The sequence below is a fragment of the Meriones unguiculatus genome, chromosome 16, assembly GCF_030254825.1.
Source record: "Meriones unguiculatus strain TT.TT164.6M chromosome 16, Bangor_MerUng_6.1, whole genome shotgun sequence".
Taxonomy (NCBI): domain Eukaryota; kingdom Metazoa; phylum Chordata; class Mammalia; order Rodentia; family Muridae; genus Meriones; species Meriones unguiculatus.
In genome coordinates, this window is record NC_083363.1 from 7,970,365 (window position 1) to 7,986,136 (window position 15,772).

Below are 15,772 nucleotides of genomic sequence, written 5' to 3' on the forward strand. Positions count from 1 at the left end.
GGCTGGAGCCAAGCAGGAATGCAGGCTGATAAGATCAAAACAGAGACCAAAGGGTACAAGAAATCCTTACTGAGCTACAGCAGATGGGAGTGAAGGCCTGCTTGTCAACTGTAAATAAAATCTATAATCTCAGTTGTGAAATTTACTAAGTATAGGGTTACCAATGGGAAAGGAGTCTGACTAAACTCAAAGATCAAACACACTTGAGCTGTGTTACTTTAACATTTCTATTTAAAATACTAAAAAAAGGGAGCCTCATGGGCAATCTTCACATCGGTCAGCTGAAATGCAGCTTTCATCTGGGAGACTTTAACGTCACTCCAGCTGAGGAGCTCCCCTCCTGCCCCATCTTCAAACTTTCCCTATTTCTCTCTTACATCTGTCAGCTTAGCCTCTGCCAGACAGCCTGGCTGAGTCATGCAGCCTCTTCAATTCTTCCGTAGCCATTCCGTAACCTGTTAAATGTGTGTGGCCGTGTGATAAAATTATTAAGGTTAGTAATTAAGGTCGGGTTGGAGTGAAAGAACCTGTTTGCCAGTGGTCACAGCAGCTTATGCAGTTGAAGAGACCTGTAGATTTGTTACTCAGTGAATTCTGACAGTGTGGGAAGGCACAAACTTGCCTGTTTCTGGCGATCCTGCCCCGGAACAGAAGCTTTTAAAGGTAGGCAGCTTGGCCTGTAGTACCTGACCTCGGTCATTTTCAAAGTGAACTTAGAAAGTAGGGCTTGGATCCTTGGGCCTGAGCAGGGATGAGGCCACACAGGTTTCAAGTGGTGTGCAGATGGCCGGGTCCTGATGCAGCACCTGAGCCTGCGCAGTCCTTCCTGGCCTGTTTTAGGATCAGCCACCTGCCCAGTGTGGGAGGAAGGCTCAGGTGGCTGTTGGTCCTCAGCTCAGATGACTCACGATGGCCAGGAAGGGATCTGTGGTCTCCAGCATGCTGCTTGGGGAAGGGTGGGTACCCTTGCTGACCCTAGAAAGACCCTCGATTAGGTTGATTGGGGCTTCTTCCTAAATCAGACGTGGATACAATGTTGCTAGCCAGTTTCCAACTATAAATAAGTCAAAGGGCACAGCACGGGTGAGTGAAAAGCGATCCTGGTGCTGCATCAGACACTGGAGACAATCCTCCAAGATTCCAGGACTGGATCCTGATCCAGGGGCAGGGGTGGGGGAGGGTGCTGGGAGTGGAGTCCGGAAGGATAAGGGGAATGGGGGCTAAGAAACTGGCTGGAGACACAAAGATATCTGGGCGCCGCAGGAGGAAAGAGGGTCTGGCCTGAGCCATCAGAACATCTTGGGGCTCCAGGGAACCTCGGAGGCTGGGAGGGAGACTAGGCTGAGTCTCAGGATGATTCCAGGGAGAGTGAGGGGGGCAAATTCAGGCTGGGCCCAGGAACACCCCGATTTCTAGGGGAGGCACCCCTCCTTCCAGGAGGACTTCAGGGAACCAACGGGGGTCCAGGTTTAGCTCAGGAAGACCCTGAATGCGGTCAGGAGGACGAGGGGATCCAGGCTGGGCCCAGGAACACCGCAGTACCCCAGAAGGACTCCAGGGGGCTGAAAGGGGGTCCAAGCTGGGCCCAGTAACACCCGGGTGGGACCCCGGGAGGACTCCAGGGGGCCGAAAGGGGGTCCAGACTGGGTCTAGGGGCACCCTGATGCCACGGGAGGGTCGAGGCTGGTCCCGCGGAGGGCCCCTCACGTCCCCTCCCCCGCCCGCCGTCCGTTGGCCGAGGCTCCCGCCGCTGCGCCGCGGGCCCGGCTCCTCCCCCGCGCATCCGTCCGCGCGTGTCCCCGCGTCCCCGCGCCCGCCGTCCCGCGCCGGCGGAACTGTGGGATCGCCGCGCACAGGAAGTGGCGGCGGCGCCGAGGCGGAGGGCGGCGATGGGGGCCCGGGGCGGCGGGCGCCGCACTCGCTGAGGCCCGACGCAGGGCCGGGCCGGGCCCAGGCCGAGCGCTGCGGCCGCGCGCTGCGGACGCGAGGACCGCGACCAGCAGGTGGAGTGCAGGTGAGCCGCACCGCGCCCCGCCGAGCCGCCCGAGGTCGCCCCCGCCCGCGGTCGCCGGGCCCCGCCGCAGTGGCCGGCTGCGCTCCGCCCGGCGCGCGGCCTGGGGGAGCGCGGCCCCGGTGCGGCCTGCCCGGCTCGCCGGGGCGGTGCGGGATGCTCGGCGGCCTGGAAAGGGGCGATCGGGAGAGATGGGGTGCGGGCCCGGGGAGAGGGCCTGGGCGGCCTCCGGCCCCTCCCCGGGGGACCTTGCCCGGGTCCTAGCTTCTCCCACTGGGGAGCCCCACGCCTGACCGCGGGACCCTGTGGGCTAGTTTCACTTTTTGCTTGCTCAACGCGGGAGGGAGGGCTGCAGGTGGGACGCCCTGGAGGAAGGTGCGAGGGCTCTCTCTCTCTCTCTCTCTCTTTTTTTTTTTTTTTGACTTTGGCGTTGAGACCAAAGGCCGACTGTGAATTTCCACGTTTCACTCAGGCGCTGGGGTCATTCAGTAACCAGAGCCTCTGGAGGAAAACACCTGTCCACGGTGGGCCACCAGGAGTCCTGGAGCAGTTGACCCCAGGTACCTTCGTTAGGAGGATTGTGAGCACTTAAGCTAGGTGGGAAATATGTGCAGGATTTCTTTTTAACTTTGAGAGAAGATTAGTGGCACAGGGACATTTTTAGAAATGGCCTTCCAGACCTAACTTTTAAAGCAGTGTGGAAAGTCTTCTCTGAGAAAATGCTTAAGAGACTGGGCTCTTTTTCCTGGGAAACCAGAAGGCTGCTTGGATTTGAGACTGGAATGACTAGTCCAGAGATAAGATCTCTGATTTTTGGGATTGCACATAGGGTGCCGGTTGGGAGTGCTGGGTTTGTGGCTGTTGGAACTGAGTGGGAGCAGCTCTTTCTGCTGCGATGACATTTGGCAAACGGACTGTGCCCCGTCAAAGAGATATCCATGGGCTGTGCACTTGGTCTCATTTGATTACTTCCTTACTGTCCTCTACCCTTATCAGACAAGCAGGACCCCTTCTCACTTTGGGAATTAGCCTATAAGGCTGTTTCCTAGCACCATGCCCTGTGTTCTGTGATTACATTGTTTCTTCCGAAGGCAGTTACATGTGATGGCATTCTCCTCTACCTTTGCTCTTGGTGGTGTGTGCTCCTTGGAATGGCTAGGTTCAGCAGGTGGATGTCGGCTGGGTGGCTGACCTAGCTCAGCCCGGACCTGCTGGAGGCCTTGTGTGTGGCCCCACCTGGGCTTATCTGTACAGCCTCATGGCAGGAGGTCTAGGTCTTGGAAGTTGCCTCTGGAATGGGTGGGAAGTGGGTTAAACAGCGTCTCCTAGGAAGGGAAGACAATGGGAGGGATGCTGGAGTTGAAGGGAGGTCTCTGTCTCTGCTTCCAGATACTGGCCCAGCATCGGGGAAAGGAAGTGTCTGTGTACTTACAGGGGAATAGGGAAACTGAGCAGAAGGTTACTGCTCTACTTTGGAAGTTACAAAAGAGCGTCCACCACAGGGGTCCTTGTTTACTTCCCTGCTGGGGCTTGTAGCTGTGACCCCTGTGCTGACAGGCTCTGGGGTCTGAGCAGCAGGGCCAGCTGCCAGTCCAGGATTGTGTCACAAATTGCCACAGCCAGAATTTAAATTAAGAGCAAGGGGACTCCCATCTTCTCAGCTCTGTCAGGGTAGTAAGTCTGTAAACTTAAGTCTCTGGCCCAGTTGGAGGCAGGTAGGGCATAGCAAGATCTTTTTATAGCTGGGGAAAAGCAAAGATGGAAATTTACAGTTGTTTCAGGGCTCAGAATGGCAGCATTGATTCAGTCTCACTCCTGACAAGTTGATGCAGGTTCTGTGGTCCAGTCCCATTTATCCCTCACAAGATGGAGCTGGTACCCCTTTCTCTGACTTGTGGCTTTGCTTAGGTCCTGCAGTGTGACCCCATGTCACAGCTTTTCAGATGCAGAGCTGGAGCCTGGGCATTCCCCACTCCCTCTCTTGCCAAAGCAAGGTCTGCTTCCCCTACGCTCATCTCCCTTATCCTACACTCTTCTCCATTCTCTCACAAGCTTCTCCCCTCTGGGCCAGCCTTGTGTGCGACTCTCTGATTCTTCCCGTCTTATGCTGTGGCTGGTGAGGTTGGAACAGCTTGTCTCTGGGCATGACTGGCCACCTTCCTTGAGCGCCATCCTGTTGACTTCTCTGACATGAGCCCTGTAGCTGCTTAGTCCTCTCATTGAGACGTTTCTGCAGCTATGGGGTTGTGCCGAGTTTTGTAAAACAGTTGCTCAGGGAAGAATGTTGGGGTCGTAAATAATTTTCCAAGCTGTAAAGCGAATAACTGAACGTTGCATCATTCCTAGAACAGCCTCATCGTAACTGCAGGATCCATTTGAGCTTATTAACCTCACAGTGCTTTGTTTCAGGCAGTGGCAATAGTGGCTCCTCTTTGCACAGTCTTGCTGCCTTGTTTATAGATTCCGACATGTTCCGATCTTGTTTGTCAGGCAAAGTCCAGGGTGCACACCTGGGCCTGTCTGTGCTTAGTTGCAGGGATGGAGAGGCAGGCTGACGGGGCCACTGGAGTAAGTGGATGCCTTGCACAGTGCCCCCCTCTCTCCTCCACGTTGATGGGAGAGACAGAGACGGGTGTGCTTTAGATACCAGTGAGTGTGAGTGGAGGGCGGCACACGCGCGTCTTTCAGGATGTGACAGGCAGAAGCCTCCTCCTGGCTGGAGTGCTTTGCATCACTTCAATCTAGAAGCCGAAGCTAGGTGCTTTTAATGGGAGCAGGGTGCCAGCGGCCCGAAGGCCTGCCCCGCCGTGACCCAGGAGCCATGCATCATTGATGGGCAGTGTCTCCGCTCCTTTTGGGAAGTGGGGGTGAGATCCATGATGAATGACAGTGGCGGTGAATGTAGAGTAGTGGGAGAAAGCTCCTGCGGGGCAGAGCCTCTCCCCAGCCCTGGCCCTCTGCTTCCCTGTCGCTGCTGGCTGGCCAGGGGTGGTCTTCCTCCAGCAATCTGCTGACTAGAACATTGGGTAGCATATGCTGCTATTACATTCGCCCCTAGTTTTAAAAGAAATTTATTTACTTATTGTTGTGTATATGTGCCTGTGTAGGCTTGCATGTGGATGGATACATGTGTTCAGAGGTCAGCGTTGGTTATCTCCCTCAGTTGCTCTCCACTTTATTACTTTTTAGAAAGGCTCACCGCTATTTTATGTGTATGCATGTTTTTCTCTGCATGTATGTAATGACACCGCACACCTGTCCTGGTGTAGGAGGAGGCCAGAAGAGGGCACTAGATCTCCTGAGACATGTTAGAGATTGTTGTGAACCAGCATGTGGGTGCTGGGAATTGAACCAGGGACCGCTAGAAGAGCAGCCAGTGCTCGCTCTTAACTGCTTAACCTTTTCTCCAGCCCCCACATATATTTTTTATAGATTTCTTCTCCCCTCTCTCCCCATGTATGTGTGCCACATGTCTTTGGGTACCCATGGAGGCTAGAAGGGGTTGCCAGCCCTCTCCCTTGGAGCAGGAGTTACAGGTGGTTGTGAGTCATCGTGTCTGCTGGGAACTGAATTTAGGTCTCCTGTAAGAGCAGCCAGCACTCTTAACTACTGAGCTGCCTCTCTAGCCTCATCCACCTTTCTCGGACAGGGCCTCTCGCTGAGCCTGAAGCTCACTAATCTAGCTGTGCTGGCTGGTGGGCCAACAGGCACCAGGTGCTCTCCGATGTTTCCCTCCCAGTCCCAGGATTATGGGTCTGAGCTGCTACATCCTTTACATGGGTGCTAGGGATCTGTGGTCCTCATGGTGTGTGGCTTTCTCCAGCCCCTGCCTTATATTATACTTCACTTAGCTCTTTGCAGTAGAGAATGCAGCACCATGCCCGTTTTATGTACACCTCATTTAATTCTCAAAGTGACACTGAAGAGAGGCGAATGAGGTGGGCCGTCCTGGGCTTGGCAGATGTAGATTCTAAGTGTAGGCGCCATTGAATTCGCCCCTTTTGTTCTGTTTGACAGACCACCCAATGCTCAGAACAACCAAAATATGAAAATTCATATTTCTAAAACAAATCAAGTGATTAGCTTTACACACACATTTGTGTCAAGACTCCATGTCACTTGTCTTTCTGTATTGGGCTCAAAATCACCACATGACATACAAGCCACAGATATGTGCTAGGAGTGGTGTTTGATGGCGGAGAAAGTGTGTTTCTTTCTGTCTTGGTGTGAAAGCCTATACTCTTTTTTTGGTTTTTCGAGACAGGGGTTCTCTGCGTAGCCTTGGCTATCCTAGACTCGCTTTGTAGACCAGGCTGGCCTCGAACTCACAGAGATCCGCATGACTCTGCCTCCTGAGTGCTGGGATTACAGGCGTGTGGTGACACACAGAGCCTGTGTCAAAACACACTGTGTGCTGACGATCCAGTCAGGCTGCCTATCGATTGATTTCTGACTTAGATCATTGTCCCAGCGTAAACTGGAGTGATTGACTAAGTGAACCAGTGTGCTTTTACTAGAGAGACACAGGAAAGAAGCAGCCGGAATACCTCAAAAAATGTGGTGAGATTGCCCAGATTTACACCAGAGTAGGGCAGGTCAGTAAATGAAGACCACGTCAGCCAGAGTTACACGGGATGCGGTGAAGTTGGGAGCCCCGGAGGTCTGCCTGGGAAAACACAGCGGGTGGCAGCACCCGGGCAGGTCTGGGAAAGGAGGCTAGGGAGGAGGCAGGCTTGACTAGGAAGAATCTCAGCCGAGGGAGGCCCAGCTGGCCTGGTGCAGAGCCTCAAGCCAGCATGATATACAGAGGGCCCGTGGCACACAGGCTCTGTGTGAGTGTTCCGCTGTCCCTCCCCACCCCCCGAGCTGCATGCTGAGTGCAGGGGGCTCCTGCCTCACCTGTCAGCTCCCTGGTCATGTCGTCTCATCCATCACTGCAGATGACAGAGAAGCCTGAGTGGCAAAGCTCCAGCCACTAAAGAGACGAAGTTGAAAGCTTACTAACTTTGTTTTTCTAACTAGGGCGTTTTTGGGGGAAAATGCTCGCGAAAGAGGGCTGCACAGCCCCTTGACTTATGCTAGGTAAGCATTCCACCAGCAAGTGTTTGCCTGCATGCCTGTCTGTGTACCATGTGAACGCTGGTGCTCAAGGGTGTCAGAATAGCGCACAGGACCCACTGGAACTGGAATAAGGACAGCGTGAGCTGCCATGTGGACTCTGGGAACTGAACCTAGGTTCCCTGGAAGAGCAGCCAGTTCAGTTAACTGCTGAGCTGTTAACTCATCTCTCCAGCCTCAAGTTTAGTAACTTTTCTTTTGTTGTTGTTGTTAAGACAGGGTCTCTTTGCATAACCCTGGCTGTCCTGGAACTCACTATGTAGACCAGGCTGGCTTCAAAATCATAGAGATCCACCTGCCTCTACCTCCTGAATGCTGATAACTTTTGATATTCAAGAAAAAAAGGAAGGAAGGAAGGAAGGAAGGAGGGAAGGAAGGAAGGAAGGAAGGAAGAGAAAGAAAGAAACCTAAACCAAAACAGGACATGGCAGAAGCCATCCCCAGGTGTTATCGTGTGACGTAGTGACCCAGGCAGCTTTGGGGTTTAGGAGCAGCCCTGTGTCCTCACAGGGCTCGGCAGCTCTGTGTGCTCTGTGCAGTGGGCAGGAAGCTGGCATTAGAAGAGAAAGTGCCCATGCAGAGAAAGACTCTGCCGTTCTGTACTGACCTGGAGCCAGGAGCAGGCACACTGGAGAAGCTGAGAGTCAGAGCTGGCAGCCACCTCCGAACTATGTTTGTGGCTCTCTCCTCCAGTGGTTGGGGGCCACAACCTGGCTTCTGGGCGCTCGTTTTCCTGGAGCCCCAACTGCATTGAAGTCTATGTGCTGCTGAACTTTTGGCTGTAGAGTGTTTCTTTTTGATGAGCAAAGTCATGGGTGGATATTTTCAGGGCAGATTCCAACAAAGGTCAATCTGCAGGGGAAGGAGGCCAGAGGTGTGGGTGTGAGATACAAGAGGAGGGGCACTGTGCCTGACTTCTAGTTACTGATCTCAGTTAAAAATGGCCAGGGAGTCTGGGACCCAACATACTAGTTTTTGTTGTTCCAAGAACAATCCTGTAATCTGGACTTGGTGCAAGTCTCTATTCTAGGGTGGCTATGCCCTATCAGCAATGCCATTGTCCACACTCAGCATCCACCAGTGAGCCTCAATCTTCCTGCCTTCCGTTCTTGAGATAAAGAAACCGAGTCAGTGAAATGGACGGAGTGATCCTTCTAGAACACACCATGAGGGAAGCAGTAAGGGAACCTGAGCGTTTCTGTGCAAATGAGTGTCAAGCCAAAGGAGTGTCCACTGAGAGCAGGAGAGGCTTCCCTGTGAGGGCTGGAGAAGAGAGGATGAGAGCAGAGCACGCGTGCCGGTGAGAAACAGTGACTCCCCTGTCTGTGGTCTATGTAAAGATCGGGTGGTCTCAAAGGATGTTTTACCAGACAGGGCCCCTCAGCTAGGTACCCTTCCCTTAAGCCAGCTCCACACACAAGTCATGTGCACATATGTGCAGCCCTTCAGCACGCAATGTCATTGCCTCAGATGGGCCAGAGAGCTCAAGGCTGGCTCTGTGCTCTTGGGCACATGGTGCCTGTTGACTTTGCAAACAGAATGTTGTGGAAAGCTCTGCTAGTGATACGGGCTCCCTGCATCAGAAGTTCCTGTGCATAACTCCTGGCTGTTCCCCTGGTAGGCACCCTCTGTGTCTCTCCCACCCCTGACATGTGGTCACTCTGTCCTCCACGCCAGGCTGCGTTCACTGTGCATGCCCCCACTGTGTGCTCCTTGGCTGGTCGTGCTTTCTCCCCTATGACTTTTCTGCTCCTGCTTTGCTGTCTGCTGGTGTGAGCTTTGCTTCCCTATTACTCCTACCTGGTCTTCTACAGGGTGCTTTTTGGACCCTCAGGCTGCCTGTCGTTGTCCTAGCTCACTGCTCCTTTTCCTGCTTGAGTTTAGCTTTTCACTCCATGTTGTTTTAAGGAGCAGGCACTTTAAATCCAATCGGCTATCATCTTGCTTTTCTGGGCTGTGTCTGCTGAAGGCCATACAATGCATGAGCCCAGGCACAGCACATTCTGCCTGTTCTTGTGCAGGTTTTACGTCCACTTTCCAGTCTCCGTCCTTAGTCTCTGCAGAATATCTTTCTGATGAAGGCTGTAATGGTCCATGCCATGTTCCCTTATTCCCACGTGCCCTTATTATCTTTGTTGTTTTGGAAAACAGCGGTTTAAAAAGGTACTCTTTACATTACTAGCCCCTTGCTGATATCACACTGAGGTGCAGCTGACTGCTGGGTATTGATGTCATGGGCTGGCCACCTGGCCATCCCTCAGACGCCGTTGATTGGGGATCTTCTGCACACATCGTGACACCTGGGATGACACTGGCTTTGCTTCTTCCTGCCTGGCTAAGGGCCTTGGGATGGTGCCGAATGGACAGTGGTGGGCATGCTTGTCTAGCGCCTGAGTTAGGGAGCGATCCCAATTTCCCTCTGTGCTATTTATTGACTCAAATGTCACTTTTTAATTTTCAGTTTCCCATTGCTGCTCCTCAGACCAGAGGAGCTGAGAGTGAAAAGCGCAGAGAAAATGAAATGAAATTAAGGAGATCAAAATGAAAGGCCCTACCTCTGTGAGAGGCAGAAATGAAAGCAGGGGTGAGGCTGCCGAACCCTACCAGGATGGCTAGACTGCCCAAGGCCACCTGGGGTGTGTGCTCACTGTGCTGTGGGACAAAGGGAATACTAGCGTGTGCCTGTGCCGCCACTGTGCCTGACACAGCCCCCTGGGGACTCGCAGAAACTGTGGGGAGGCTGGGTCAGCCTCATGTGAACCTACTGTGTTCCCGTTAGGAGGCACAAGCTGAACTGTTCAAAAACCGTTTATTAAGGTCAACCCTCTAGTACTAGATTCCTGTTGCCATTGAAAACAGAAGAGTAGCTTGCACACACACACACACACACACTGAGAAGCGTGCTTTTGTGGTTTGGCTACCTATAGTCAGTTGTAATCTAAGATATTACCCGGACACTCCCATAAATAAACAATTGGTCAGTTTGAAGTTGCGCACTGTTCTGAATATTGCGATGGGATCCCACACCTCCCTGCTCCGTCTCACCGTATCCACACTGTATGTTCTACCTCCTCGTTAGTTACTGAAAGACCCTTTCCGTGGTCACTGTCATGGTGTCATGGTTGTGACAGCTAATTCTGACTGTCACTTGATTGAATTAATAATCACCTACACTGTTAGGAAAGCCCAGCCCACCAACACTGTGATTTTTTTTTTTTGTCTGCGGTTACCAAAGACAAATTGATCCTGAGCAATCAGTGCATCAGCCCCAGATGGATTTTATAATACTGTGGCATCACTGGGAGGTGGTAACAGGTGGGGAGGGAGTGGTGCCTGGTTAGAGGAAATTGGTCCCTGGAGACTTGTCTTTGGGTTGTATCTTCCCTGGCTCCTCTTGTGCCCCTCTTTCTTTGTTTCCTGTCTGCTAGGAAGTGAGGAACAGCTTCCCTTCATGTGGTTTCACCACCATGACACTGCCTAAGGACACAGGGCCAAGCCATGGGGCCCGAGTCCTCTGAAACCTTGGGCCAAGTGTCTGTCCTCCTGTAGGTGGCTTCTTTGTTGCCGTGGCAAAGAAATAATGCAAAGACGCTTTTTGTTAAGTACCTTATTTTGTTTAATAATGGTGCTAAAGGGGCACCAGGGCGTGAAACAGGCGAGAGAGACAGACTCTGGTGCTCACTGTTTCGAGGTTTGTAGGAAAAACACTGTAAAGGTGCCACACTGCCCAGTTTGAGGCAGCCTGTGAATGGCACAGGGAGAACCATGTTCACACAGCCGACAAGTCAAGGCAATAGCCACGAAGCAAAGGAGCGAGGGGCCAGTGAGAAGGCTCATCAGGTAAAGGTGTCTGCCACCAAGCCCAATGACATGAGTCTGGTGTCCAGGACCCCCATGTGGAAGGAGAGAACCGACTCCCAAAAGTTGTCTTCTGACCTCCATGATGTGTGCTGTGGCATATGTATTACACACACACACACACACACACACGCATGCACCCATGCATACACTCACACATGCTTGCACCCCGCATACATGCGCTAAATATGGAAAAGGGTGCTGCTTGGTCCCACTCAGAGCTCACACACTGGCAGGATCATGGCGCCAAAGGCTGGGCGCTCAAGCAGCTTTGGGTGGACCAGCAGACTTAGCTCATGACCTCGGTGCTGGCCGCACTGTGTGTTCGGTTTGTAAGCTACACTACATGTAAGCTGTGTCGCCTGTTTATATGTTAATCCTTAGATAAGGAGTGACAGGAGAGTTGAAGAAGCTGGCAGTGTAGAAGACAGAGCGCAGAAAACATATAATTAGAGAGCCCAACTTGTCTGACCATGCTGTCCTGACTCATGCTCAGCACACCCTGCTGGAGGGGGAGCAGGCTGCCTTAAGGCACCTCCCTGGGTTCCCGGGGGATGGAAGCTCAGAGAGAGCAATGGAGAGATGCCTGACCACGAGGGACAGAAAGCAGGCGACTTGCCATTACTCCTCGGGAGCAGGTGATGTCCAGGTCTGAGCTTTGAGAGAGAACGTGTGTAGGGCAGGCCATTCTGTAAGGGAAAGGCTCAGGGACACGTCACACACCCTCCCTGGGAAGGTGACTTATGGCTGAGGTCACAGGTATGTCAGTGTGCTGGAGGTGACCAGTGTGCACAGGGCCTTAGTGGGGCTTAGACACAGCCAGGATAGGCAGAGGGGACCCAGCTCATGATGGGGACAGCTGTGTGTAGAGGCTGCCCTGATGTGGGACGGGGGAGGGAAGGAGAAGAGCCCGTTCCTGGCTGTGTAGACAGGTGTCACCGTGACAGTTTGGCTGGGATATAGCTCAGTGCCTGCTTTCCACATTCAAATCCCTGGTGCTGGGAAAATGCTGGGGTGGGGCTGTGTTAGGCGATCTAGTTCAAGTCATAGAAGCTTCTCCAGGTACGGAGGGTGTGGAAACCACGGCATTTCAAACACAGCAGGTAAAGGTGCATGACTGAAGTCAGGTGTGCTGGAAGCCACCTTCTTAGAACAGTTTTCATATCCCTAGGCTGGCCACTTTCACCCCAGGAGGCCCTGGTGTTGGGGGTCACATGGTGGCTCTGCAGTTCCGTCACAGGGGCCACCATTGTCTGAAGAGCAGATTGGCTATGTGCCATGGAGGAGTCTCCAGCTCCTGGACAATCAGGATGAGGGAGGGTTTGGGTGGGATGGGAGGGAAGAACATGTTTTCAAAATCCCTACATGGAAATAAATGATAAGTTCACAGAAGGAGCCGGATTTGGGGGGGAGGGGCTTAGACTTTGTGCATACTTATCTCATGCTGTGAGAAAAACAAATCTTGCTTCATGGAAGGGAGAGTGTTCTCGTGTCAAGCAGGCTTGTGGTACTCACGATGGGAGGTTAAGCAGGAGGATGGTGAGTTCTGGACCAGCTTGGGGTACATAGCAAGACCCTATCTCGATTTTTTTTTCTTTTCCTCTTGTTTCTGACACTGTCCTACTGTTTTGGCAGTGTATGTGTTGAACTGGGCATGGGACCCCCTTCTCCCTGGTTTCCGGGTGAACTGTGTGCTGGATTTCTTGCTTTCCCAGGATCATCTGGCCTCACTTGTGGGTCACAAGGCTGGATCTTTATGATGTGGTAAGCTGTCTCTCGTAGATTTGTTAAAATGTGTTTGGAACTCTTTGTGTCTGTTTGGCATCGAGTCTGGCTTCCCCCCTGTTCCCTGCATCTTCCTTGTGCTTCAGGATCTGAGTTGTACTAATTACAGGCCTGTAGCAGGTGACGGCTCCTTCTATGCATAAAAGAGTGATGATTTGAAGAAGACATCCCCCCCCCCAAGTCTCCAGCATTTGAAAACTTCCAGTTGGTGGCATTTGGGAAGGATTAGGAGGTGCAGCCTTATTGGAGAGGGTGTGTCAGTAGGGGTGGACTTTAGGTTTCAAAAGCCTTGTGACATCCCCAGTGCTCTCTTTGCCTCCTGTTTGTGGATCGGGATGTGAGCTCTCGGCTGCTTCTCCAGTGCCTTGCTGCCTGCTGCCATGTTCCCTGCCGCGATGGGGCTGGATTCTTATTCCTCTGGAACGATAAGCCCCAGATAAGCCCTTCTATCTCTAATTTGTGGCGTTTTAATTACAGTAATAAAAAGTAACTAAGATGGAGGGACATGCTTCTTAAGGAAGCACTTAGTCCAGATGTAGTTTTTAAATTGTGTGTTGAGTGTACATGTTCACGTGTGTGAACACAGGGGTGTGCATGCGTGTGGAAGCCAGCGGTTGGTGTCAGGTGTCAGGGTCTGCCGCTGGTCCTGGGATCTCCCTAATTTCCTAGGCTGGCTGTCTATCAAGGCTTAGGGCTCCTCCCGTCTTTGTCTCCTAGTGCTGAGGTTACAGCATCAGTCCCTAGGCCTGGCTTCTTACATGGGCGCTGGGGATCAAATTCAGGCTCTTATATTTGCAAGGCAAACACTTTCCCAGCTAAGCCATCCTCTGAGCCTTTTTATTTTTATTTTTGGAAGATGTGTTTTAACGTTCTAGCTCCATATCTGCAGTGAGAACCATTCTGTCCAGAGTCCCTCTCCCTGTTGGAAAAGCCATCGTTTTCCTGAGCCTCCATTATCTTCTCCTGTGGAGCCAATCACCCCAGACATTTGGCTCCACAGCATCTCACCTTTCCTGTGGGCCAGGAGCTGGGGGTGTCATTTGGGGTCACTCAGACTCCTTTCTCCTCACTGTGAGCTGTGTGGCGCCAGGTGGCTGCCGACTTCTGTGAAGGTCTCTTTAGGATGGAGTTGGCTCCAGATTCCTTGTGTGGCTGCCACCAGGATTCAGGACCTTTCCCCATTTGTGATAACAGAGTACCTTTCTCATTTACGCTAGTGCATGATGGGAGGGGGAGAGAAGACGGGCACGGGAAGGAAAGGAGAGTGAGGGAGCCAGTAGTTAAGAAGACAGAAGTCACCATGATGTGGTCTTAGGGTTGTAACGTTCTAGTACTTACAGGAACCCAGGCTGAGGGACTTTCATCCTCTCCCCATGAGAAAAGCTAGGTTCTGCATGTAGGGAGAAGAGCATTGGGCCCAGTGCTCTGGAGAGAAGGAGAGGATGCAGGAGCAAAGTGTATCCCCGTGGAGGTATCTGGCAGTGTCACCACCCTGTTTCTCCCATCACCAGTTTCTCACAACAGAGCCATTCTGTCTCCTTACTTTATAATCCTGTGCTTTAGCTAGGTGTGGTGACAGGCCTCGAGTCCCAGCACTCGGGAGGCAGAGGCAGGTGGATCTCTGAGTTCAAGGCCAGCCTGGTCTACAGAGTGAGTTCCAGGACAGCCAGGACTACAGAAAAACCATCTCAAAAATAAAACAAAACAAAAGAATCCTGTGCTTCCTCTGGGCTGGTAGTCCCCTCTTTAACCTGGTGCCTGTCTCCCAGGGGCACACTTGTTCACCAAGGAGACTGATAGGCCATCACCATCATGCCTGTTTTTCAGTCACTCAGTCTATATTACATCCTTTTTTTTCTCCTACACTCAGGTTTTTCCACGTGTCCTCTTACTAGGTTGAAGGTGAAGCTTAGTTCTGAGAGAGATAGGGAGACAGAGACAGACAGACAGACAGACAGACAGAGACAGAGAGAAATCTATCAACCTGAATGTTAGTCCTCAGGAGCCATCCACCCCTTTTTTGAGGCAGGGTCTCTCACTGAGCCTGAAGCACACCAAGACCCCAAGACAGGATTCTCCCGTCCCCACCTTCACAGAGCTGAGATTAATTTTTTATGTGGCTTCTGGGGGACCAAACTCAGGTCTCCATGCTTTGATGACAAGCACTTTATTGACTGAGTCCCCAAGCTTAACTTTCAGTGTTGTCTGAGAATCTCTTGATGCTCTGGCTTTCTTCTCCACTTGGCTCTACTGTCATTATCTTGCTCTGCACTGTCTGATATATTTTGGGACATAGGATTTTCCTTATTCAACCCCAAGCATTCTAAGATTACTTTCTCCCCCCACCCCCTTGAAATTGTTTCTTCTTTTTAGACAGGGTCTCTTTAGTATCCCTGGTTATCCTGAAAACCACTATGTAGTTTGAGGGTAGATGACCTCACACTCAGAGATCTGCCTGCCTCTGCCTCCCGAGAGCTGGGATTAAAGGCGTGCACCACCACACCTGGCTCATCCTAAGATCGCTTATTTTTCTGTGACTCCCAGGTCACAAGCCAGGCTAGCTGGCCTTTGAGGTACCTGCCTGTCTCCACCTCTCATCCCCCATCTCTGGGATTATAGACATGCACCTTCACCCAGCTTTTTATGTAGGCCTGGGGGTCTGAACTCAGAATTACTTTTCTGTTGATCTGTCCAGGCTACTGTGCACACATTTGGAATGAGTGTGTCTTCAGTCCCCTGCACGATTTGTGGGTACGAATCTCCCTGAGATCCTGAAGCAGGGGTGGAGCTGAGCCACAGCTGTTGTGGACCTCGAAAGGGGAAGTGGACGTGGATTTAGTAAGGAGGAACCGAGAGCGGAGAAACTACTATTGGTGGTGGGTGAATCTCTCTAAGCCGGAGGAATGAAACAGCGGCGAGCCGCTGAGGGAGCAGCGCACTTAGGTGTGCCAAATGAGTCAGCTGTCTTGGGGGAATTCCAGCCTCGTGTCAGCCCGTGGA

At 52.3% G+C, this 15,772-nt stretch overlaps 1 protein-coding gene across 3 annotated transcripts in view; it reads left to right on the top strand.

The window, feature by feature from the left end:
* The first annotated feature begins 1,874 nt into the window (after positions 1-1,874).
* Positions 1,875-15,772, top strand: part of Agpat3 (1-acylglycerol-3-phosphate O-acyltransferase 3) — an 83,864-nt gene continuing 69,966 nt past the window's right edge. For 2 of the 3 annotated variants that reach the window (XM_060369238.1, XM_060369239.1), the window contains exon 1: positions 2,484-2,571. The gene's annotated coding sequence lies outside the window, so the exon portion shown is untranslated. Of the gene's footprint in view, positions 2,015-2,483; positions 2,572-15,772 lie in introns of those variants that run through there. The other variant, XM_021649684.2, reaches the window with a different exon arrangement.